Source organism: Coregonus lavaretus (genome assembly GCF_964263955.1).
Source record: "Coregonus lavaretus genome assembly, chromosome: 5".
Classification (NCBI taxonomy): Eukaryota; Metazoa; Chordata; class Actinopteri; order Salmoniformes; family Salmonidae; genus Coregonus; species Coregonus lavaretus.
Genome location: NC_139992.1, coordinates 34,544,315 through 34,569,669, shown reverse-complemented (window position 1 = coordinate 34,569,669; position 25,355 = coordinate 34,544,315).

Below are 25,355 nucleotides of genomic sequence, written 5' to 3'. Positions count from 1 at the left end.
CTTCTTTGCTTTACAGAGCGTGCCTCGGATAAACGGAGAGTTCGAACAGACCCTGTTCCTGGGTCTGTGCCAGGTCTTCACTCGGGACAAGGTCCTCTCCCTGTACAAGAAAAACCTTACTGATGAAGCTCTGCTTCAAGAGGTTGTTGATGTACACTCCACAGACAAGGGTGGGGAGGATGCTTACCCAAGTGTGTTTGTCAAGTTACACAAAACCAAAGCAGCCCAGATTGTATCGTTGCTGCGCAACCTGCTGGAGCTGTTCGATAACGATCGAATATATGAACGAGGAGAGGAGCCTCAGCACATGCTGTTCCTGTACCTGATTCAGTTGCTGGTTATATTTGTGAGCAGCTGCATCGAGGAGAAGGACCTCGCTACCATCATGAGTGTTGCATCGGCCCCTTTCCTGGAGGTTAATTTCAGCGATCCTTTGTGCGCCGCAACTCTGATGAAGCCCATGTTCATTCCCTACTATGATCAGCAAGTGGGTAAGAGGAACAGGAAAGGTGAGACCGAGGGAGCAGAGGACCCTGATGAGAGATTGAAATGTTACAGGCTGTTCACGGGGTACGACCTGGACACAAAGGGGGTGGACGTGTCCAACGGGATGGATGCTACGACTCTCCTCTGGACTGATCGCAGCTTACAGGGGTGTATGCAGGGATGCAAGATTGTCGAGAGTAAAGGCAAGAAGCTTTGGTTCGTGGCACCCCAGATGGGCGACAGGATGCTCATGGTTAAAGATACCGGTCTGAAAATGATGGGAGGACAGACTGGTGATAGGGCCCTGAAGATCTGCTCCTACCTGATGTCAGATAACATATTGGCTTACATGCAGTGCGCAGTATTTGGCACCATTTCCAACATGCTGCCCTGTCACGCAAACAGCGACTTCACTGATACCGTAATGACTACCATCAAGGGGTCTATGACCAAGTTCTCAGATGCGGTTCGTCACCAGAGCGCCAACCTGATGACAGAGCTCAGTAGAATGTCAGCAGAAATCTGCCTTTACACCACCGGGGTAGGGTTCGCTGGGCAGGACAAAGGCAACACACTCGGCTTTGGCAAGGTTTTCACTGGCCCTGAAGACAAAAGACCCCCTCAGAATCAGGCTAGGTTGGGGGTCTTCACCTCAGTCACTCTCGGGAACACCAGCACAATGAAGACTATGCTGAACATTGCCCTGAACCTGAACCGTGACTCTACGCTCCATCGCAGCTTACACAGTATGTTGTCTACCGCGTACAAGCCCGTGGGGGTTAACAACACGGCCACCGATGCCTTCTTCTACGCCCGCTACCACCACAGGTTCAACACAGGCGAATTCACAGAGGTGGCCTGTGTTAAAGCCATGAGCGACCCCAGATACAACAACTTGGTCCACGAGGAGACTCTTACCAACAACAGCAAGTATCAGCTAACCGTGTCCCACGGAGCCTTGCCCATGTGCACGCTCACTCTGGCCATGACCATACGACAGGCTGTGATGATGGTCATGGGGTTCCTCTGCACCGATCTGGCCCGTCTCGTCTACGGTCCTAAGGTGACTGATGCTAACCTGTGCAAACGTCTCATCTCGCTATCTATGGCTGCTAAGTTCAGACACGGAAAGGATGATGATAGCACCACCAATGTGTTCGAAGGGTCCTATGGTATGTTGCTAAAGCTGACTGGACAAGCCTTTGGCAACCCTGGTATGAAAGGTGTCAACTATCACGACCTGGATTCTATGGAGTGGTTGCAAGCGGACGACAACCGTCTCCCCGCTTACATACACAGGTCGCTGAATATGATCGGGATACGAAAAAATAAGTCATGAGGATCATGCGGGAGAAGAACGTGTCTTACAACAGGGTGTTGTTCAGGAGCGAGATGGGTGTCATGAAAGTCGCCTCTGTGTTTGCCAACACAGAGTACATGATCCAAGCGCCCATGATGGTGATGGCTAGCATGAGGACATTCACCAACACCAGCAGCACCAGCTACGGATCTGTCAAGCTGTCTAGGCAGGGTTGTTATTATCCTGTGCAGGTGTTCAGCAACAGGTGCGTCGACACAACACTGTACAGTTCCCAGGGGGTAAAGACTTCAGCTGTGTCGCTGTTGACAAGAAGACCACGATCGATGAGATGGTCGAGAGGATCAAGAGAGGGGTGTCCTGTGTGTTGCCCAGGATAGACGTGTACCGTATCAAGATGATGACCCCTGAGCTGAATGAAACACAGTTTGCCTTACTAGTGTCAGCTGTGAAGGATAACAACATCGAGGTGTATGGACAACAAGAGGACTTGTCTTATTCTTCTTCAGCAGCGTCTTGTTCTACATCATCATCACAAGGAAACAACAACCGCGGTTTGCCTGACCATTGGGTCGGTATGAAACGAGCTAGACAGGAGCTTGGCGGTAGCCCCGAGAAGAGGACCACAACGAAGAAGAAGGCCAAGGTTGACAGCGAACTGACAATATTTGAAACCGATGTGGACTTTGGGTTTGACGACTCTGACTGAGGGTTGTGTTTCTGTGCCGCTGCCCATGTAGATGGTGTGCATGTTTGCCTTACCCTATATTATGTATTGATATTATGTACTGATATGGTGTGTTATTGTGATGGGTATATGGGGCTATGAAATAAAAGTCAGAAGACACCTTGTCTATGTTGTAAGGGTTGTTTATTACAGTAAACATAGTACACTACACACATAACACTACACACATATGATACTCATAGTTGTACAGTTCCAGGGGTACAGTCCCCGTACTCCTTTCGTACACACACATATAGAAACATTATCATATCGTTATATACTTGTACAGTTCATGTGGTAGCCGGGAGGATGATACCTCGAGCCCCAAGGTTCGAGCTCCAACCTTAGGCAAAGGTTAGGAATAAACATTAGGAATATATGAAATGGAGCATGTGTAGGTGTAACATTTAAACTATAACCATCAACTGCCTATATGCACACCCGATCCTGTGCAGGTCCTCTCTCACGGTGAAAATAAACCGATTCTCCATGCTGCTGATTGTACTCCCCAGGTTCCCCTTGTACACTCTCGGTACCCCCATTTTACTCCGAGAGTCGAGTCTAGCAAAGTCGGTTGCCCTGTGGTAGTCTGACTCTCCACAGCGAGTGAGCTCTAGCTCCCCGTGTTCAACCCGGGCACTGATGAGCGGATTGAGTATGCCGCTGACCGAGATGAGTCTGTGACAGTTTGAGTTAGAGTTGTCCTCTGGACAGGTGATCTTGGTAAACTTGCAACTAAGAGGCTCCCCCTTGTGGTGTGACATCCTCGACACATTTGGTGGGTCAAAGGAACACATGCCATATATGTTCATGAAGTCATATGAGGTGGACACCGTGCTAATCTTTTCCACGTGCTCTCTCACCAGAGCCTTTACGTCTGAGAGCGCTATATTCCTCAGTTCACAGTATAGTCGTCTGTACTCAGCGTCGATAGTGTCACAGCGTTGTTGCTGTACAGAGTCTCTCCATTCGTTCTGTAATCTTGGTTTTTTGTCTTTGGGTGAAGGGTGGGTGAAGGGTGGGTGTCCCGCCCCGTATGCTCGCTCGAGTCCTCCCAACAAGGCAGTTTCCCGTAACACGCTTTAATGGCAGTCGCTACGAAGAACAGTTCTGGGATACCTTTACCTTACCCTGGGCTGGTGGGATGCCCCGGTCCGCACGTAGACATAACTAGGTACGATATCTTTGTTGCCTACCTAATGGCCGAGCTGGAGTCTACTACCTCGACCGAAGTCCAGCTCCTCCTCTCCAGTGAAGCCTTAATAGAGTGTCTGGTGAAGCACCGAGAGCTGATCTCAGGCCCTAACGTTTGGTCTCCTAGAGCTCGCGCCTACGTTCACTTTGAGCAGCGCATCCACGGAACATTTGCAGTTCTAAAACCCAGCGGGCCGGCTGTGGTTCAGTTACTGGGAAAGTTACTGCCCGTGTACTGCAGGCTGTGCTTATTGTCGGAATGTCATGACCGGGCAAAGGCTGAGGCTCAGGCTTTGCTGGTGCGTCTGACAGGATCCAGGGACTTTAGCGGTGAGGTAGTTGAATTTGAATTCAGAGCCCTGACCTACCTGATAGATAACCTGTCGGCAACAACCCCCTCTGAATTAGGGGACGTGTGTCAGTCATCTGACGTTTCTGCTGAGACCAAGATCGCTGTGGAGCTCCTCTGGTGTCATTTGGTGCTAGTTTACGCTGGCAATCGCAAGCTCCTGCTGTGCAATCTGGAACTCTTCTTCACCACACCCCAAGACTCCCAGAACCTGTGTCCCAGCGAGCTTAGGGCTGCTCTATTTGTGTACGGTAAACATGAGCCATTGTCTCAGCACAAGGACCGATGCAGAAGACAACGGGGGTCTTACACGAGAAAGTGTCCCGTTCTTCCGCTCGGCTCAGACCCCAGGTCTATACGGGACACTTCTAGATCAAGACTCACCGCTGCCAACCAACTATACGAGTCTCGAATGTCCCGCATGTGCTGGCTGGGAGCCCTGTGGATCCTTGACGTCGACTGCAACAAGGGCACCCTTCACTGGCTTTACAAACCCGAACTGTACAGAGTGTAATCCTACCGTGATAAGTGGATCGGAGTCGAGGCCGCCACACTACAGCTCCCTAGCCTGTACCGAAGGAACAAATGAGACGCTAAGGGTCGCAGGTAGCTGCGTGGTGGAGTTGGAGAATAACGTGCTCCTCCACGTGCTACACGTAAACACCGTTGGCAATCAGAGGTTCAGTGCCACCGTATTCTCTAACCATCTCCGAAAATACGCTCAGATACAGTCCAACACCACTAAAACCAAGCTGCTGAGCAGACTGAGGTTCGTGTCAGACAAGAAGAGACTGTGCTCTCAACACGGCTATAAAAACACCCGTATAGAGTTCTCGTCCAACCCCAGCAGCAGCGCCAACTACACCTCCAACCTCCAACGTCAAGTACTTGCTACAGCCCTACTTCAGAGGGTTGTTCGGGACCATTGCCTTATCCCAGGGAACCTGTATGGTGTCCACTAAACGCTTCACGGTTAGCAATGAGAACCTTACCTGTCATATATACGGAGTGGCTAACCCTTTGACCGTTGTGATTCGCATGAAGGACACAAATAAATATTTCCACACACCCTTCTTCTTCTCCTCGGTCAACGTGGCCGGAGAGGAAACCAGACACCAGCTCTTCTCTTCGATGTCTATCAACTCGCAAAAAGTGAGGAACATAGCCGAGGACCTCCCTAATGCTCTCGGCAAGGTGGCCAATCTGGTGGAGCTACACGTCCATCTCAATAGGCTGTGCTGCAAGCTGGCTCAGAATCGGCGAGGCATGCTGACGTCTCAGGAGAAGGACTGTCTGGTGTACCTGACGGAGACGTACTTCATACAAGTGAGAGACCGTAGCCACGCCAAGTACTGGCCTGGGTACAATGAGGCCGTGAGAGCCATATTCGTTGAACGTTACCGTAGCAATCTGTCTTCGTTCCAGGATAAGGTTCTCAACAATTACCATCTGAAGAACCCTGAGTTTATCAACCTAGTCCCATGGCTATTCGACAATCCGAGCGATCTGCACGAGAAAATGATAGTGTCGCATGAGGCCTACCTGTGAGAAGAGGGTAAATCGAACGCTAGAGTTGAGCTGATCGCCACTGTAGACAATCACGTCAACCGAAACCCCGACTGCTGCCCGCCCCATCGATTACCCAGCTTCGAGGACATTGATTTCAAAGACCTCGGGTACAGCAAGCAGACGCTTCAACTCGCGTTAAGCAAATCACGCTGCCCCACGACAACCTGAGCGTTCTATAACGCGAGCCAACGCATGGACCCCTCTACAGTGCCTAAGACCAGGACAGCTCACGGGACACATACTTAACAAGAGAGGGAGGGAGTGTGACATGTAGAGTGGAGCTAGCCTTTGGCAACAGCAACAACAATGTCAACTGAGACCTCGACCATCAGCTGCCGGGTAGCACCCTCTGCTGATTCTACAGCGTCGGTTCAAAGGGTATGGGATATAGTGAACAAACACTTTGCATCGCTACTATCCACCGTGGAACGGTCTGACACAAAGACCAGGGCTGAGCAAAACATACAGTCTCAGGTGAAGGAGCTGCGGGACCTAATTGGAGAGTGTAGCAGGAGGCTGAATACCGTAGAGGCTTACATATCGGAATTGCAGAACCAAGAGACTGGTGCTCTGAACAACAACCGCCCGTCTCGACAGGCGCCGTATTCAGACTTGAAGGAGCTTAAACCATGTATTTAGATTGTAGGTAGGTAGTTGTATTTAGGTATTGTAGGTAGTTTATTTAGGTAGTTATTGTAGGTTTTTGTAGGTAATTATTGTAGGTAAGTATTGTATACGGCGGAGCCCGGCGAAGCACGAGGCTAGCTAGCTAGCGGGTAGCTACTGGTAACGTTTAGCAACGGTGGATAGTTGTTTCCAATGTTATTTCACGCTTAAGAGTACCTGTAATTAAGCCAGCTAGCTACCTACCATTCAGCTGTTTTTCTAACCTCATTATCTGAGGCATCAACGTTAGGTAGTTAGTAGCTACTGTACTTAATTACACCTACTGATTGCAGAAGACAAATGTCTTCTTGTCTGCCACCCAGTCAGCTGGCGTCGGGTAAGTTTGGCTTTATACATAGCTTGGGCTTTGTCGAGTAAGGCTTAATTATGTATTTAGATTGTAGTTAGGTATTGCAGGTAGGCATCGTGGGCTGTTGTGGGTAGTTATTGTAGGTTAGCATTGTATTCGGCGGTGCCGGGTGTAGCACGAAGCTAGCTAGCTAGCTGTTTTTCAAACAAAGTCAACACAGTAGCCATTGCTAGTTAGCCAACACGACCAGCTAACTGTACTGTAGCAGCTAAATACAATATATTTGTGCTAGCTAGCCAACGTTTAATTATTGCTGCGTTATGAAAGGAACTAGACACGGACACGAATTATCTGTTTAGTGTGTTAACACACTATTGGTAGTTTGTTGTAACCAAGTATTGGTGCTAAACTGTGTGTTATTGGATGCTAGCATGCTAGTTAGCTATGGCGTCATAGTTAGGCATTGTGGGCTGTTGTGGGTAGTTATTGTAGGTTAGCATTGTATTCGGCGGTGCCGGGTGTAGCACGAAGCTAGCTAGCTAGCCGTTTTCAAACAAAGTCAACACAGTAGCCATTGCTAGCTAGCCAACACGACCAGCTAACTGTACTGTAGCAGCTAAATACAATATATTTGTGCTAGCTAGCCAACGTTTAATTATTGCTGCGTTATGAAAGGAACTAGACACGGACACGAATTATCTGTTTAGTGTGTTAACACACTATTGGTAGTTTGTTGTAACCAAGTATTGGTGCTAAACTGTGTGTTATTGGATGCTAGCATGCTAGTTAGCTATGGCGTCATAGTTAGGCATCGTGGGCTGTTGTGGGTAGTTATTGTAGGTTAGCATTGTATTCGGCGGTGCCGGGTGTAGCACGAAGCTAGCTAGCTAGCCGTTTTTCAAACAAAGTCAACACAGTAGCCATTGCTAGCTAGCCAACACGACCGGCTAACTGTACTGTAGCAGCTAAATACAATATATTTGTGCTAGCTAGCCAACGTTTAATTATTGCTGCGTTATGAAAGGAACTAGACACGGACACGAATTATCTGTTTAGTGTGTTAACACACTATTGGTAGTTTGTTGTAACCAAGTATTGGTGCTAAACTGTGTGTTATTGAATGCTAGCATGCTAGTTAGCTATGGCGTCATAGTTAGCTAGCTGAACAAAGTAAGTTGAGTCTATTCCTTGAAACATTGAACCGCTGTAGTTCACAACAATTCTAATTTCTAAAGTGGAAGTTGGGAGAGTTTTTATTCGGGTGGTTCAGTGAAACAATTATAGTTTCTGAGGTGGAAGTTTTGGTGAGGGAGGCCCTACTCTCTCCTTTCCCAGATGTTTAGTTCATTTCATTCCGATCTCCTCTGCATTATTGTAGCCATTTGCTACAGCCTGTCAACTATGCCTCTGCCTATCCCTGTTCTCTCCTCTCCGCACAGGCTACACAAACGCCTCACACCGCGTGGCTGCTGCCTCTCTAACCTGGTGGTCCCTGCACGCACCCCACACCTGGAGTTCCAGGTCTCAGGCAGCCTCTGGAACTGCCGTTCTGCTGCCAACAAGGCTGACTTCATCCCAGCCTATGCTAACCTCCAGTCCCTCGACTTCCTGGCGCTGACGGAAACATGGATTACCACTGAAAACACTGCTACTCCTACTGCTCTCTCCTCGTCTGACCATGTGTTCTCGCATACCCCGAGAGCATCTGGTCAGAGGGGTGGTGGCACAGGAATCCTCATCTCTCCCAAGTGGACATTCTCAATTTTTCCCCTAACCCATCTGTCTATCTCCTCATTTGAATTCCATGCTGTCACAGTCACTAGCCCATTTAAGCTTAATATCCTTGTCATCTATCGCCCTCCAGGTTCCCTTGGAGAGTTCATCAATGAGCTTGACGCCTTGATAAGTTCCTTTCCTGAGGATGGCTCACCCCTCACAGTTTTGGGGGATTTCAACCTCCCTACGTCTACATTTGACTCATTTCTCTCTGCCTCCTTCTTTCCACTCCTCTCCTCTTTTGACCTCACCCTCTCACCGTCCCCCCCTACTCACAAGGCAGGCAATACGCTTGACCTCATCTTTACTAGATGCTGCTCTTCTACTAATCTCACTGCAACTCCCCTCCATGTCTCCGACCACTACTTTGTATCCTTTTCTCTCTCGCTCTCCTCCAACACTACTCACTCTGCCCCTACACAGATGGTAATGCGCCGCCGCAACCTTCGCTCTCTCTCTCCCACTACTCTCTCCTCTTCCATCCTATCATCTCGTCCCTCTGCTCAATCCTTCTCCCTCCAATCTCCTGATTCTGCCTCCTCAACCCTCCTCTCCTCCCTTTCTGCATCCTTTGACTCTCTGTGTCCCCTATCCTCCCGGCCGGCTCGGTCCTCCCCTCCAGCTCCGTGGCTTGATGACTCATTGCGAGCTCACAGAACAGAGCTCCGGGCAGCGGAGCGGAAATGGAAGAAAACTAAACTCCCTGCCGACCTGGCATCTTTTCACTCCCTCCTCTCTACATTTTCTTCATCTGTTTCTGCTGCTAAGGCCACTTTCTACCACTCTAAATTCCAAGCATCTGCCTCTAACCCTAGGAAGCTCTTTGCCACATTCTCCTCCCTGCTGAATCCCCCCCCCCCCCCCCCCCTCCTCTCTCTCTGTGGATGACTTCGTCAACCACTTTGAAAAGAAGGTTGACGACATCCGATCCTCGTTTGTTAAGTCTAATGACACTGCTGGTCCTGCTCACACTGCCCTACCCTATGCTTTGACTTCTTTCTCCCCTCTCTCTCCAGATAAAATCCTGCGACTTGTGACTGCAGGCCGCCCAACAACCTGCCCGCTTGACCCCATCCCCTCCTCTCTTCTCCAGACCATCTACGGTGACCTTCTCCCCTACCTCACCTCGCTGATCAACTCATCCTTGACCGCTGGCTATGTCCCTTCCGTCTTCAAGAGAGCGAGAGTTGCACCCCTTCTCAAAAAACCAACACTCGATCCCACTGATGTCAACAACTACAGACCAGTATCCCTTCTTTCTTTTCTTTCCAAAACTATTGAGCGTGCCGTCTTTAGCCAACTCTCTTGCTATCTCTCTCAGAATGACCTTCTTGATCCAAACCAGTCAGGTTTCAGGACTGGTCATTCAACTGAGACTGCTCTTCTCTGTGTCACGGAGGCTCTCCGCACTGCTAAAGCTAACTCTCTCTCCTCTGCTCTTGTCCTTCTAGACCTGTCTGCTGCCTTTGATACTGTGAACCATCAGATCCTCCTCTCCACCCTCTCCGAGCTGGGCATCTCCGGCGCGGCTCACTCCTGGATTGCGTCCTACCTGACCGGTCGCTCCTACCAAGTGGCGTGGCGAGAAGCTGTCTCCGCACCACGTGCTCTCACCACTGGTGTCCCCCAGGGCTCAGTTCTAGGCCCTCTCCTATTCTCCCTATACACCAAGTCACTTGGCTCTGTCATATCCTCACATGGTCTCTCCTATCATTGCTACGCTGACGATACACAACTAATCTTCTCCTTTCCCCCTTCTGATAACCAGGTGGCGAATCGCATCTCTGCATGTCTGGCAGACATATCAGTATGGATGACGGATCACCACCTCAAGCTGAACCCTGGCAATACGGAGCTGCTCTTCCTCCCGGGGAAGGACTGCCCGTTCCATGATCTCGCCATCACGGTTGACAACTCCGTTGTGTCCTCCTCCCTGAGTGCGAAGAGCCTTGGCGTGACCCTGGACAACACCCTGTCGTTCTCCGCTAACATCAAGGCGGTGACCCGATCCTGCAGGTTCATGCTCTACAACATTCGGAGAGTACGACCCTGCCTTACACAGGAAGCGGCACAGGTCCTAATCCAGGCACTTGTCATCTCCCGTCTGGATTACTGCAACTCGCTGTTGGCTGGGCTCCCTGCCTGTGCCATTAAACCCCTACAACTCATCCAGAATGCCGCAGCCCGTCTGGTGTTCAACCTTCCCAAGTTCTCTCACGTCACCCCGCTCCTCCGCACACTCCACTGGCTTCCAGTTGAAGCTCGCATCTGTTACAAGACCATGGTGCTTGCCCATGGAGCTGTGAGAGGATCGGCACCTCTGTACCTTCAGGCTCTGATCAGTCCCTACACCCAAACGAGGGCATTGCGTTCATCCACCTCTGGCCTGCTGGCTCCCCTTCCTCTGCGGAAGCATAGTTCCCGCTCAGCCCAGTCAAAACTGTTCGCTGCTCTGGCACCCCAATGGTGGAACAAGCTCCCTCACGACGCCAGGACAGCGGAGTCACTCACCACCTTCCGGAGACATTTGAAACCCCACCTCTTTAAGGAATACCTGGGATAGGATAAAGTAATCCTTCTACCCCCCCCCCCCCCCCCCCAAAAAAAATAAAATAATAATAATAATAATAATAAAACACATATTGTAAGTCGCTCTGGATAAGAGCGTCTGCTAAATGACGTAAATGTAAATGTAAATGTAATGGCATTTTCTGTACATGGAAGATAACAGTGTTTTCGGCTACATGAGGTTAGTTCCAGAAACGGTCTCGGTTACTAGGGATAACGGCCACGGGAAAGGATCCACCTCTGTTAAGAGAGCCCAATTCACTATCCCATCTGGGGTGATGAGAGAGGCGAATGGGGCCTTGGATGACGTCGATTCCACTCAGCTGAACGGCTGTTGCGACTACGCACTCTGTCCCTGTTGTCAGATATCTTTCAAGGCCTCTGACTTTTGGAAGCACGTGTTGTTTGAGATTGCAGAGAGGGGTAACAGTGTGCCAGCCTGGCAGTCCTTGGATCGCTCAGAGACACCTAGGTGGATAGTGGAGGATAGTGCTGGCTGGAGCAACCCTATTTACAGACCCCGAGGTTTAGAGAGTACGTGCGAGATAGGACAAAGTCTTGCAGAGCTAAACCTCAAACACTTCCTCTCAGACTACGACTTCTCTCGAGCTCTCGACAGCACATTTTAGTTTCTGGCTTTACAGTTGAGAACCTGAACCATGTTCTCCTACTCGTATCAACCTCGCACGATGCTGTTCCCATGTTCTGCCTCTCCTGAGCCTCATCGGCCTCATAAGCCCCAGCCTCCCCAGCCTCAGCAGCAGCAACCCGTTCAGGAGTCCGAGGATAGGGTGTTGGAAACGTTACGAGACGAGTTGGTTACACTCGACTACCTAATCGGAGTAGCGTATCTAGGCCAAGAGTACTCCTTTGTGCAATACAGGCCCACGAGAAACACAAAACGTGCGCAGGGTTAAAGATCGACCCGGTTCGGCAGATCAACATGTTCACCCAGGCGCTGCGAGACAAGTCCATACCGATAGAGACATCTCTACATACGCTCATTCCGTCAGCCAAAAAGTATTTCCGGATAAGAGTGTCGCTAGCAGACCTGACAGAGCTCAGCTTGGAACCTCTCTGGATGATCAAGGGGAGAGTCCAGCTGTACTCGAAACATCAGTGTGCCACGATTACCATTGACGATCACTTGATCGAGCACTGCTTCCTGGACACTCAGTCTAAGCTGCTCGTATCTCAGCCCAACAGAAACTGGACGGAGGAATTGCTGACATTGGCCAAGGAAGGTCTAACGGGTCATGATCAGGAGGAGAGAGACAGTGACGACAGTGATGATTACCAACAGGGTGGTGATGATCACCCCTCAAACAATGATGAGCAAGAGGAACCGTGCAAGGATTACAACGAGGACAGGCTGCGAGCTACACGAAAGCGCAAGATGTGTAAAAGCAACGACGGAGACGTATCCAACACCTCGGTGTCACGTAAGAAACGTAAACCCCTGCCCAAGGGTTCTCATGCGAGCCTAGGCTCTGAACCGGAGGAGCGAGGATACAAAGAAGAGGACAAAGAAAGATGCAATGTACACACAACTTTTAATCGTGGAATGCAAACAAGGATGCAATCGAGACAATGTCAACATGTGAAAAGAGGAATGAACACCATGTACAATAAAATGATGAGATCACGTCGTCACTACAACAATCCAAACCCGGCCTCCCTTCACCTCAAAGACCAAGGACAATCGCCTCCGTCTCATTCGCGTGTCCCCAGATGGCACCCACAGCAAGTGCCTGCCGCTCAGGAGATCACGTCCCATGTAGAACCTTCTGCTGTTGCAGCTGCTTCTTCTTCTACCGATCACCATCGGACTGAGCAACGGAGCCCCGATGAGTCGACGAGCCCTCACGTCTCTGCTGTAGCGGAGCATCGTATCGGCCACCCCGACTCAGCGTCTGCCGCCGCGGTGATCCCGTCTGTAGAGATCTTGCCAATTGTAAACCCAAGACCTCCTTTGAGATATCAGGTCGGCGAGCCTCAACAGAACCCAGGTCCTCGCCGACAAACGGCCGAGGGCCAGATGAATCGGGGTTGCTCGCTGATGTAGCCGAGAGCAGCTCAACATCCACCTGATCCTGTTCCTGGTCATTGTTTGCATCTTCGCATTTCACATCGGAAGGCCTGAGACCTAGCTTGTTGGCCAATAGTAACCCATACGCCGTGGGGTGCAGAGAGTCACGCGTGAGCATAATGTCGTTGACCGTGAGCGAAGTGTCCGGCTTTCTCCCGGATAAGCTGTCTGCGAATGTTATCCAGGAAGTGTTCAAAAGTGTCACCAGCATACAGTGGAGAACGTGCACCGGGGACCCCGATTCTAGCTCTCTCACCGTATCCCTGTTGTTGTACTGGATGGTATTGTGTCTCCTATTGAACTGACTGAATCCCGACAGAGCGCTCCTCCAGAAATTGGTCTACATGCTCAACGTCTCCTCCAGGTGGGCCACGCTGACAGAGGACGGGTAGTTGCACAGGACCTTAACGTCTGATCCGAGCTCTGTGACGGGCTCTGAGGAGTTGTTGTCACAGCCCTCTCTGAGTACATGTTCTATCTGCCTCGCAACCCTCTCGGCCATCCGCAGCAGGCCCCGGTCCTTACAATCATTCTTGAGCCGTTCCAAGGCCAGGCTAGGGTGCCGGTCACCTCCCCGATAAACTGCCTAACCAACAGAACCTCCTTGCCTTCGGATATCATCGAAGCCATCATTTTACTCAGGCTGTGCGAGACGCTGGCGGACTTGTGCTCGGAAACCGTTGTCCCGACCCCGGATCTCAGAAACACATCTGGTAGCTCGGCAGTGTTCAAGCCAAACATATCAGGCTGCTGGTCGCTGGCCATGAATCGGGACAGGTTGTCGAGTAAAGGTTTGCCGAACGCGTTGCCCGCCACAGAAGGTCCGGCGCGCTGCTGCTCGCCTCGGGCTGAAACCATCACGTCGGCCAGGTGTGTCAAAGAGGAGCGGTCCACGCCTGTGCTGGTGTATATGTGTCTGGTAGAGGCCATGGTAAGCCCCTGAATGATCTTTCGAAAGAGAGTAGCCCAGCTCTTGACCGTCAGATGAGCTCTCTTGGACAACGACGAAAGATCGGAACCCCCTGACCAGCAACTGTCCCACATGGAGATGTGCCTGTAGAGGACCCCGTCCACGGCGGTGGTAACAAGGTCCGTTTCCGTGTCGTAGAAGGCAAGACAGGTCGAAGCTCTGCACTCGGGTATGACTGGGCACCGGCCGTGCTCGAAGGTCTTCATCACACCCCACAGGGCCACGGTTGCCATCTTCAGCTCTGTTTCCTTGATTGGATCTCGCTTGAGCGCCACATCTCGTCGACCCAGTCTCTGATGATCTTGCACACCACGGCAACCTGCGTCTCAGGGACAGAACGGCTCATCAGCAGTTTCAGCGTGTCCGCAAGTTGATCGAGCGGCACTTCCAACACCGAAGGCAGAGCCCTCTCGTGAGCCTCTCGTTCCTGCACGGCTTCGGACGCGGCGTCCGGAGGAGTGAGACCGTCCCGCACAGTCCTGAAGCAAGGTCCGTGTTGCTTGCGTCTGCTTCCCTTGCCGCAGCCGACGTGATCGCCTAGGGCTACGTGACCAGACCTCCGCTGTCTCTCGGGCCTCTCAATTCTCCTCACTTTACTTCGGTTATACCTATCATCATCATCATCATGATCACAATAATCGTTATCATCCCACTGCTTCTTGTGAGCCTCCCTGTGGACCGCGGGGTTTGAAGACACTAGGATGGTTACGGTTGCTTTCCCCGATAACCCCAGGCCGGGAACTCTGACTTTCTTCCAAGGCAAGAAAACGCAGGGCACAAAGCCCGCCAACACAGTCCAGCGGATCATGTTCCGCAGGGTCGTCTTGATGTGTTCGCACACGTGGTTGGAGGAGTAGTAGTTGATGAGGTACCGCACCAAGCAAGTGGCGCTCTCGCTGTTGCTCCTCAATACGTTGTAAAGGAGAAGCTCCACAGAGAGAGCCGGGCTGAATGTGTTGACAATCTCCTCTATCACTATGGCCAGCTGTGGATCGTCACTCACATACATCCAGGAGTCTACATCCCGGTGGATAGGGATCAGCCCGTAACGCTCGTAGTCGACATTGTCTGACCGATCCCACTTTTCGCATTGACAGCACTCTCTTTTTCTGAACATCTCTACTCCGTAGGAGCTCCCTCGGTCTTCCAAAGCAGCCTCAGCCAGCTCCTTCTCGCAGCGGACCAGATGCTCTCTGGACGCGCTAGTCACAGCTCTCTTCATCTCCCTTAGGCGGTCCGATCGGGCAGCGCAAAGACTCTATCCTATCAGGCGTTGATGTCTGGTTAACGATACCAACGCGCTTTCTCTTATACTTACAACGTTCCCAGCCGCCTACGGGATGAGTCTCCGAGATGTTGTGGATGATGTTTAGAGCATTCTGTTGTCTGTGTAGCAACAGGCAGAGCCTGAGTAACCTGAACCGAGGCGGTGGTTATTACCACTACTACCAGGACGACAGCGACGACGACAGCAGCGATGACGAAGATGACACGGACGCCAAGGTCCGGGCACGTGTGGTAAAGGCCTCCAATCTCAAACGCAAGGCCATTGACGTGACCACAGATGTGATTGTCACAGAAAACCTGCTGAGAAGACACGGCAACGACCCGAGTTTACTAATGTACAACGAAAGGTGCTCCAACGAGATGCAGCGAGCTATCGATAAGCTCCCAGGAACGTCGAACGGAGCTCAGGTCAAGAGGCCTCCTAGGCTGTGCCGCAAGGGTATGCATTACACTGCAGACATTGTGTAACTCTAAAAATAAACATCTTAACACTGCACTCTGTGTATGTTTGTCTTGAGATCGGCTATAATTCAATTGACTGGAAAGGTCCCGACATTGGCAGCATCATGAGTGTGGTAACCATGGACCCGAGCAGCTACACACTGAAACCACTAGAGACGGTCGCACGTTTGGTGAAAGCTCCCAACTTCCTGGTCGCTCCGAACAGCACATTCGGTGAGTACATGACAGATAACATAATCAGAGCCTCAGCCACCAAGAGTTCCATCTCAGCCGACGCCACGGTCGTGATATCCCAGGCTCACATGGGAGTTACCCTGTTTAGACAACAGAGAGAGACGAGTCGCCTACTCGCTGGCTTTGTGTACAAGATGCTGGTCCCCAACGAAGCGGTTCCCACGGGTACGAGATTCTGCAGGCGCTACAGGATCACGGACCAGCGCGAGGCTCAGCAGGGCACGTACGACACAATCAGCAATGGAGTGCAGACCAGGGAGTACCGCCAAGTGTTCCAGCATACGTCCAAGGTGGTCACGATGCAATTCGGAAGCCTCCTGAGTGTTACAGTGCCCTCGGTGGCAATGGATCTGATCAGAAGAGAGTTGGACAGGGTCAGCACTTCCTGGGAGCTAACTAGGACCATTGAGGTGCTCAGATGTGGCACCGTTCAACCCACCTTGACAGACAGAGTCGCTCAAAGGACCAAGACCTCCAGTCGCGCAGAGAAATTGGACTCTGTATTGGTTATGGCTGAACTCATGTGCGGTATTATCAACATACAACCCGACTCCTTGGTCTGCGCACTAGAAAACTCTCGGAGGATACTAGGGAGCGATAAGCCCGAGGTTCTGATCCTGGGTGACACTCTGTTCCGCGTTATCTCCCAGAGAAGCTCCAATGGCGTGATGTGGTCTCAGATCGGCAGCGAGGAGACCAAGATCACCCCGGAGTTCTCTGTGTACACCATGGCCAATGAGAACGGTAGACCCGGGCTAGGCTACGAGTTCACCATGCAACAGGTCACCCGGAACCAACGAATCCTGCTTCCAGGACAGCTCGATTGATATGACTGTGAACTACATTAGACTCGGAGGAGGTCCCACCGATAAGATCCCCATTGTGCACGTGGACGGGGTGCAGATGGAGCATGGTAACACCAGAGACACGTCGACTGAAAACAAGGCATTCTGTAACTCCAAAGGGTTCAAGTGGGAGTACTTCACGGCCGGCTGCATGGCGTCTGCTCTGGGTCAGATCAACCCCTCGCATATCCTCTCCACCACAGACTCCGAAGAGATCAACTACAAGCAGCTCGCCCAGCGATCTCCCTCCGCCTCGTACCTCCACCAGTATGACGGTTCGGTCGCATGCGTCAGTCTTCGTAGCCTACACCCAGTGGGTAACCCGAAAGAGCTGTTCAGTCACGAGCGTAGGACGAAACTTCAAAATGATTTGAACGCATTGATGAGAAGCGATCCAAACTCAATTCCTGTAGAAAAACTCACTTGTCTTGGGCACGGTGAAGACTGGTACAGTAAGATAAAAACCCCAGCGTCCATACTCGAGTTCGACACCCGCAACATGGTTGTCCCTCGCCCACCCGACAATCGTATTGGTGACAGAGGCAACGTGGTGCCGGAGCGCTGGGTTGTCAGGCCCCGGGTGGCTCTTTTCAACACCTCTCTCATGAACAACATAGACAAGGAAATGTCTCAGATCGGCAGCGAGTTAAAAACTCACTTCGGCGATACAGAACGCGCCAAACAGCTGAGATATCACTTGGACTTCCTTGAACGGGCGCTCTGTTACACCCAGGGTATAGAGTCAATGCTTGCATTGAGAATTCTTATCCTCAATGGAGGACGAACACAAGGACTGGAAGATGGCAACTGGACCACGGGAAGGGTATTTTGGTCTTGGTTAGCAGACCCCATCTGCGCCGTTCACATACGCCGTGTGCTCACGGCAAAGGAGACCGTGTCGACGATTACCAAAGAAGAACGTACCGTATTGCTACAATTGGAGGGATTGATGAACAGTGTCATGGGACTGTTTAAGGGCATAGTTGGGAGATGGAACAACTCTGTGATAGCCTCAATGCCTGTGTTCATCAATGTCGTGTTAAGTAGCGTTACCGAACATGGATAACCAAACGACTTCACCTTGGACAATGTGGACTATTGCAATCTCATGTACTGGATCATCCTCCCAGTCCTAGGAGCTCGAGTGTACCGCTTTGAGTCTAGTGAGAACCTAGATGGTGACACTGCCAGCACCCCTATCGCATACAGAGATCACAAATATAATCTCACCAACGAGTTACACCTTACCAACTATGGCGCTCTCACTGTGACACGTCTAAATGGCAACTGCTTTTTCTCAAAGGTAGAGCCGCTGAACGGGTTCGACGTAAGCGAACATTTCGAGCCTACCGCGGTGACACAAAAGCGTTGTACCGACACCGGATTTAGCGATACGTCCGTCGTCACCTACATATGGGCCATGAGACTGCAAAAGCTGATGCGTATCAACAACATAGAGAAGGTGTTGTTGGGGATGCATTACAGTACCCTGTTGACGTACAATGTCATACAGGACCACTACGACACAACGTACTACTCGGGCCTATCCTACCTACTGTTCAGAGGTGTACGTTTCACGGGATGCGGGGCCTCCCTCATGCAACAAAAGTCCGCTCTATACACTCTGGGCACTGAGATTGTCTGCAAGCCCACGTCTCACAATACGCACCAGGTGCACACTGTCAACCAATACTGCGAGTCTGTCGTGATACCAGAGACCCTAGAGTCCCCAGGAGTGTACATCCCCAACCTGTACATGAAAGACGTGCGAGGAGGAGACGTGCACATAAACACAGGTGGTCCATTCGACATGGTTGTGGCAGACGCATTCAACGGGTCCTGCCCAGAGTCCGATAGCACAAGCGGCTACCGCAGACCTTACATCTTCACGACCGGACGCTCCGAACGACTAAACGGGTCCATTACACTCGACCCTATGATGCGGGCCGAAGCTTACACTTGTATGCCAACTCTACTCCACCCGTTCACCTCAGCGCTCAGGGTTAGAAACAGGCACCACAGCGTCAGACGTCACAACAATGAGGACAGTAATCACAAGGTCTTCTGCAACACCCTTCACATTGCGGAGTTTGAGAAGGGTGTACTCGACCCCATAGGCGATCCCTTCAAGGATATTGTAGAGAGAGTGAACGGAGATAAGCGTACCACAGAAATAATGCAGCCAATGCTCGGGGTGGCCTTCTGCGGTACTTACAGTATAGGGCTGACATCTGACAAGAAGCTCATGTGCGTCAGCGATCAGACTCGGGAAACCCTGGTCGATAGGCTAGCGCCTAGAATCAGCGGCACGGGTATATTTGCCTGCAACCCCATCCAGACAACCTCTCGCTTAATCAACCCCATATTTAACAGGATATTCGAGAGCACCCGGTACTCTCGTGTCCTCCAGTGTTAAATGGATACCTGTTGTGTCCAAGGATAGGAGTGAACATCTGGGTCCATTACAATTACAGTCCAATGCGCAATGCGCAACCGAAAACCACAAGATGCACAGTATCGGTGTCTCACTCAACATAGACCGGGGCGTGTGCGCCTTTACCGATTTCGTGCTCTCCTGCGGGGTAAACTTTTTCACCTCTTTGTACATGCACCCCATGGAACAAGAGAATACCCTAACCCTGATGAGGAAGAAAGAAGAGGCTGAGGTTGATATAGCGATAACCACCGTATCGAGATCCATAGCAAGCTTAGACGTCAACATAGCTCTACTCAAGGAATCCATGAATACCATTGGTGACCAGAACAACTACACCAAGTTCAAGAACGAACTCCTTTCCACCCAGATGCAAAGAGCTGACCTCCGTTACTTACTGGGAGCGCTCCGGGGAAGGCTCGACGTGCGTCAGTTGATTGGAGCGGTAAAGACTCTCTCTGACAACGTAGGACAGCAGCTTAACGCCTCCGCATACATCAACAGACAGGTGTTAACCCTGGCTGTTCAGAGAGACCTGGATGATGCCAGAGAACCTGTGACAAAAGTGAGCGTTGAAGACGCTTACCGAGAATACAGTAGAACAAACGCTGTAGACAATATTGTATAGTATATCGTTTGTGTGTGTAACTGCTTCTAACATTCTACATTCTACTCTGACTGTTTGATGTCAGCTCATGTGTAACCACTTATATTATCATATTAAATACATCTGTAGGTGGTATACGTTATGTCTCTTGGGGTATATAAGCATATATAAACAAAAAGACACCAACCATTCATTGCTGCCACCTGAACACACACCTCACTATACCTCACTACCCAATGAGGTATTCGGTATGAGGCAGAAGGCGACAAATGAAGATATTAGGTACCCGCTGTGATTTCATATACTGAAAACATAATACAAACAGCCAAGACGTAGTACCTATGTGCCAGACAAGGTTTATTATATTGTGCAACATCAGTGTCACAACACTTCAGATACCGTACATCCTGTGCACACACATATACAATAAACAGTAAAGATGTATACAACGTATATATAATAATGTATATCAAAAGTATAAAAGCACTTATAAAACAGGTATAACAACAAGTATAAAACAAGTATAAAACCATTGAATAAAAACAAGTATAGAAAAGTACCGGTACAGGATATCTAGTCTACCCGGGGTTACAGGAAATGCAACACACATAATGACATCTCGACCTGTATATAAATCAAATCACGGTACCTACAAAACATGATGTACCATACAGGGGATAGCATAGAGCAGCAGGAGAAGACAAATAGAATACAATAGCAGAGTAATCTAGAATAACAGAGCAAACAACACCATGTCCCTTCATATGTACACATTGTACAGTAACACTGCATAGACACATTTGTAGATGCAATCTCAACCAGCAGCACCGCACCTTGCTCCAACAAACATGTAATGTATCCTGAGGTACTGATATACATTGTACAATGTACACGCACAGTGTAGCTACCATTTAAATGCTACCATTTAAATGAAACTGTAATGTTCTGTGGTAGTACATATACGTGTCAGACCAATACCATTATCCCCACTGTTGTTGTGGTAGTAGTTAAACTCGTCAACAATGTTGATGAGAGTCCCTACTACATTGCCATCAGCAGGGCAAGTGAACAATGTGTTGGCATTGAGGAGGCTAAACCCGTAGTTCATATCATTTTTGGGACGCTGCTGGGAGAGTTGAAGGTTTACTGTGTTCATCCCACTCCTAGATGCCAAGAGAGCTATGATATGGACCAAAGTAGACCCCTCAGAAGGTTTGCAATCCAATACCACCTTGAGCTGCCTCTCTGTTGGTGACACGTATTGCGCTGTAAACCACCTAGATAGATAGAATACCATCCTTCTAAATGCTATGGTTGTGGTAATGTTTCTCACTGAGGTGTCAACAACTGGGAACACTGTAGGTTGCCCTCTGCTGGACACAGACGTGTACCACATAGCCAAGATTATCTGTTTCTTGTACACAAAACAGCACCAGTGAAATCTATATGAGCCAAGGAACACATTGAACAATTTCGGCAGGTAATCATCAGGACCGATCATCTTCTCTGTATTGGGAGGCTGACAGGTTCCCACAAGAACGTGATCCCATAAGCCCGGTACATGTGGGATGCAGACATATCGGTAGGCTAAATCTTCTGGCATAGCTTCGTTTACCCAGTACTTGAAGGACATACTGTCATTAGCGGTGAGGAGATGTTCGAATGCTGCGTGGAGGAAACACAATAGACTGTCAGGTGAATGTGTTCACAATGATAGTACTACAACAACATAGATATATAGTAATACACCTACCGGTTCACAACTGCACGACATCAGGGGCTTGCGCCCCACTCAACATCTTCAGCACATGTCCGTTGGCTTCTTCATAAGTCTTGAAACGGTCATGGATATCGAGTTCGAGATCCCAGACTCCTAGATTCTCCAGATCAGGGCAACTGGCTAGGGTGTTGACTGTTGCGTTGACAACGCCTCGTGTGGATGATACCTTGTGCAAGTGGCACCCTCCTTGACCACGATAACAGAGTGTGCAAAGTACACAGCCGCACGCGCATTGGATAGGTCTGTTGAGATGAATCAAGTAGTCATGACAGATCGTGGCCCTGTTGAAGGTGTTATTGCAGCCGGAACATAAGATCGATTGTTTCACAATATCCAGCAGTGGTGTGTTCATGGATGTCACGGCAGCCCCGTCCAATTGCCGTTGTGGGGTGACATCCGGGGTGATGTCCTGATAGGTGACAGCTAGCTCAGATTGAGGTGGTGTGGGGAATAATGACTGTTGCGACTGCGACCTCAAAGATGTTAGTGACTGGAGGCTGTACATACTGAATCCCTGGTGGTCATTGTTATGCAGATGGAGTTTGTTACGCACATGATGCAGTGGAGGGTGGGGTTCTAGGAACACCGGTGTCTGGGGCTCTGGGAACACCGACTGCTGGACCTGGGGCTCTAGGAACTCTGGCTGGGGCTGAGGCGGTGGTATAGGCTGCTGCTGGGGTGGCGTGGACACTTGGTGTTGTTGTTGGCATTCCTGATGACTTGGAACGGTGGCTGGTGGTGGCGCGGCGGTGTAGGCTGCTGCTGGGGCGATGTGGACACCTGTTGTTGTTGGTATTCTGGATAAACGTGGAATGGTGGCTGGGCAGCATATAGAGGCTGTACAGACTGGTTTCTTTGCAGAATATACTCACAGACGCTCTCCACATCAAATGTTCCGTTGTGGTCAGGGTAAACAGGACTAGATACGTCTAAGATACAGGATTCAATTGTCATCTCTGTAGGTTGAGACGCGGCGCTTGGAGTGGGTATAGGTTGGGACCAGGCTCGGTTGCAGCAGAAATCAGGGGATCTAGACAAGGTTCAACGTTCATCACAGTTGCGTTAGTTACATGTGGCTCAGATACGTATACGTGAGACACCTTGCAATCTTCGAAACCGTTTGTGTAATTGGCATCAGTCAGCATTTCTGCGTCCAGAGAGCTCTGGCTACACCTGTAACAACAGACACATTGCACTAGTATATTATTCAATTACTACAAAGTACTATTGATTATGTGCACAGGATTTGTGTGATACAGTGTACATACGGTTGTTGATATGGGATGGTAACCAGAGCTGCTACAAACCCCTCTGAGGTATCACACATGGAACTGGTTATGATACCAATCACAGCAGATACAGACTCTGGGTCCGCTGTAGATCCAGGCACATCGGTAGACATCGCACACTCTGTGGCAGCTGCAGATGGAGCATTCGTCTCCACAGAATCGACCTGCTTGTCTGTAGCCACAGGGTCGGACTCAGCCTCAGTATAAGCAACCTCCGCATTTGTATATGGTGCGTTGGTTGCAGCAGATACAGACTCAGGGTCCGCTGTAGATCCAGGCACATTGGTAGACATCGCACACTCTGTGGCAGCTGCAGATGGGACATTGGTTACAGCGGAGACAGTCTCAGTCTCAGAAGACTAGGCTGCATCCTCTACGCACCGGGTCTCAGGCTTGGCAGATACACATGGTTCAATGTACGCCTCTGGTATGACCCCAGTCACTCTGCTAGAGTCACTGGAGCTGCTACTTGAACCGCTGGAACTGCTGGAGCTGCTGCTTGAACCGCTGGAACTGCTGGAACCGCTATATTGGCTACAACCGCTGGAGGTGTCGCTGTCATCACCGCTATCATCTTCACCAGTTACGTTAAGAACGTAGCCCTCCTCATTGGGTTCCCTGACAGGTTCAAGGGTCTCTGATGTGACCTTGTCTACATCTTCACTGCCTTTCAGTCTCCTGTTGTTTATCCAGGACCTCTTTCTGTAACTACCTTTAAGGGCTGAGTGTGAGCCACGCGGCTTGTAGGAATTGTCAACCGAGGTATTCTTGCCACGGTCATCCGCCACCCTTTTCGTATGTGTGCCAATGGACGGGTTATGTGATCTAGGCTTAATGTCGCTGTGTGAAGCAACCTTGTTGCCATCAGACCTGGCCACCTTTGCTGGTAAGGAGCTGCTGTCAGCACCACCCCTGAAGCTGCTGGAGACTACGGGCCTGACCTCGAGTACTTTAGGTGTTGTATTGTTTTCTTCCCGTGTCCTAGGGGTTACACATATCTCGTGGTTGTCTCTACCTCTGCTTGTAGTCGCAAAGAGTCTGGATTTGTAATGAGGTCTGTATCTCGCACCATGCCTGCTTTGCTTGGTGACCGGTTGACCGGTGGATGGTTGCAGTATCCATTCTTGAGGTATACGACGTTTCACCTTTGCAGCAGAACTAGCAGGAGAAACTGCTGTGGGCATCCTACTATAACCGGGTTGCTGTGGGGGTTGCTGCCGGGGTTGCTGCCCAGGTTGCTGCCGGGGTTGCTGTAGGGAGTGCTGCCTGCGTTGCTGCCGGGGTTGCTGCCGGGGTTGCTGCCGGGCTTGCTGTAACTGTTGGTATTACCTGATGGTCCTATTAGATGCATATGTTGCTGAGGCCCATGGCCGTAATACCTAGATTGAGATCTACCATCAACCGCCTGGGGGTGTCTCGGGTAAGCAAGTACATCGCGTTCTTCTTTTTTGTACGGCCTGTCATTTGTGGCTCTTTCATGCCACCTTCTCTGCCGTATGTTGCGCAAGGGAGAGGGTGTGGATTCTCTCATCTCTGTATACTCTTCAGGCCTGAAAGCCATACCGTTATAGCAGTAATGTAACACCTCACACTTGTTGTGTGTAGAGAGATATCATTAAGACATACAATATTGCTTTGAGTTTCCAATCCTGTTGTTGTACCACATAGACACTGTTATTGGTACATCTTCACGCTTCAGTTGCAATGTGTACACTGAGTTTAGCACTGTCTGTGTAACTAATCATGTATATATAGCTGAGGCTCCTCCTAGAAAGCTTTCAAGGCGGTTTGAACTAATCCCCCCCCTGGTTAGTCATCTATAGAGACTAAATGAATGTTGCATTGTTCAGCACATAAAGGCTGGCCAGGTGTAACCTATTTGCATGGCTGACTGTAGTTAAGCTGTCCAACCGATGTTGGGCCTATGGGACCTCACACTATCCAACCATAGCTACGTCGTCCACACACCGCTGGAAGGGCTGACCTATAGCACCATCATACAACTGTTAGGTATATGGCTGTACTACCCACCCAACATCCAACCAATATTAATTTTATATGAACTTCCTTTCATCCCACAATAGCTACACCATCCACACAGTATTACAACGTCCGACATATAGCGCAGCAAACGTCCGACCTATAGCACCGCAATAGATCTGTTGTGTGTATGGTTGTACTACCCACCCAACATCCAACCAATATTAATTTCATAGGACCTCCCTTCATCCCACAATAGCTACACCATCCACACAGTAATACAACGTCCGACATACAGCGCAGCCATAGAACTGTTGTGTGTATGGCTGTACTAGACAGCCACTATCCAACCAATATTACTGTTATATGACCTCACAACATACACCCATAGCACTAATAAAACATCCGACCCTGT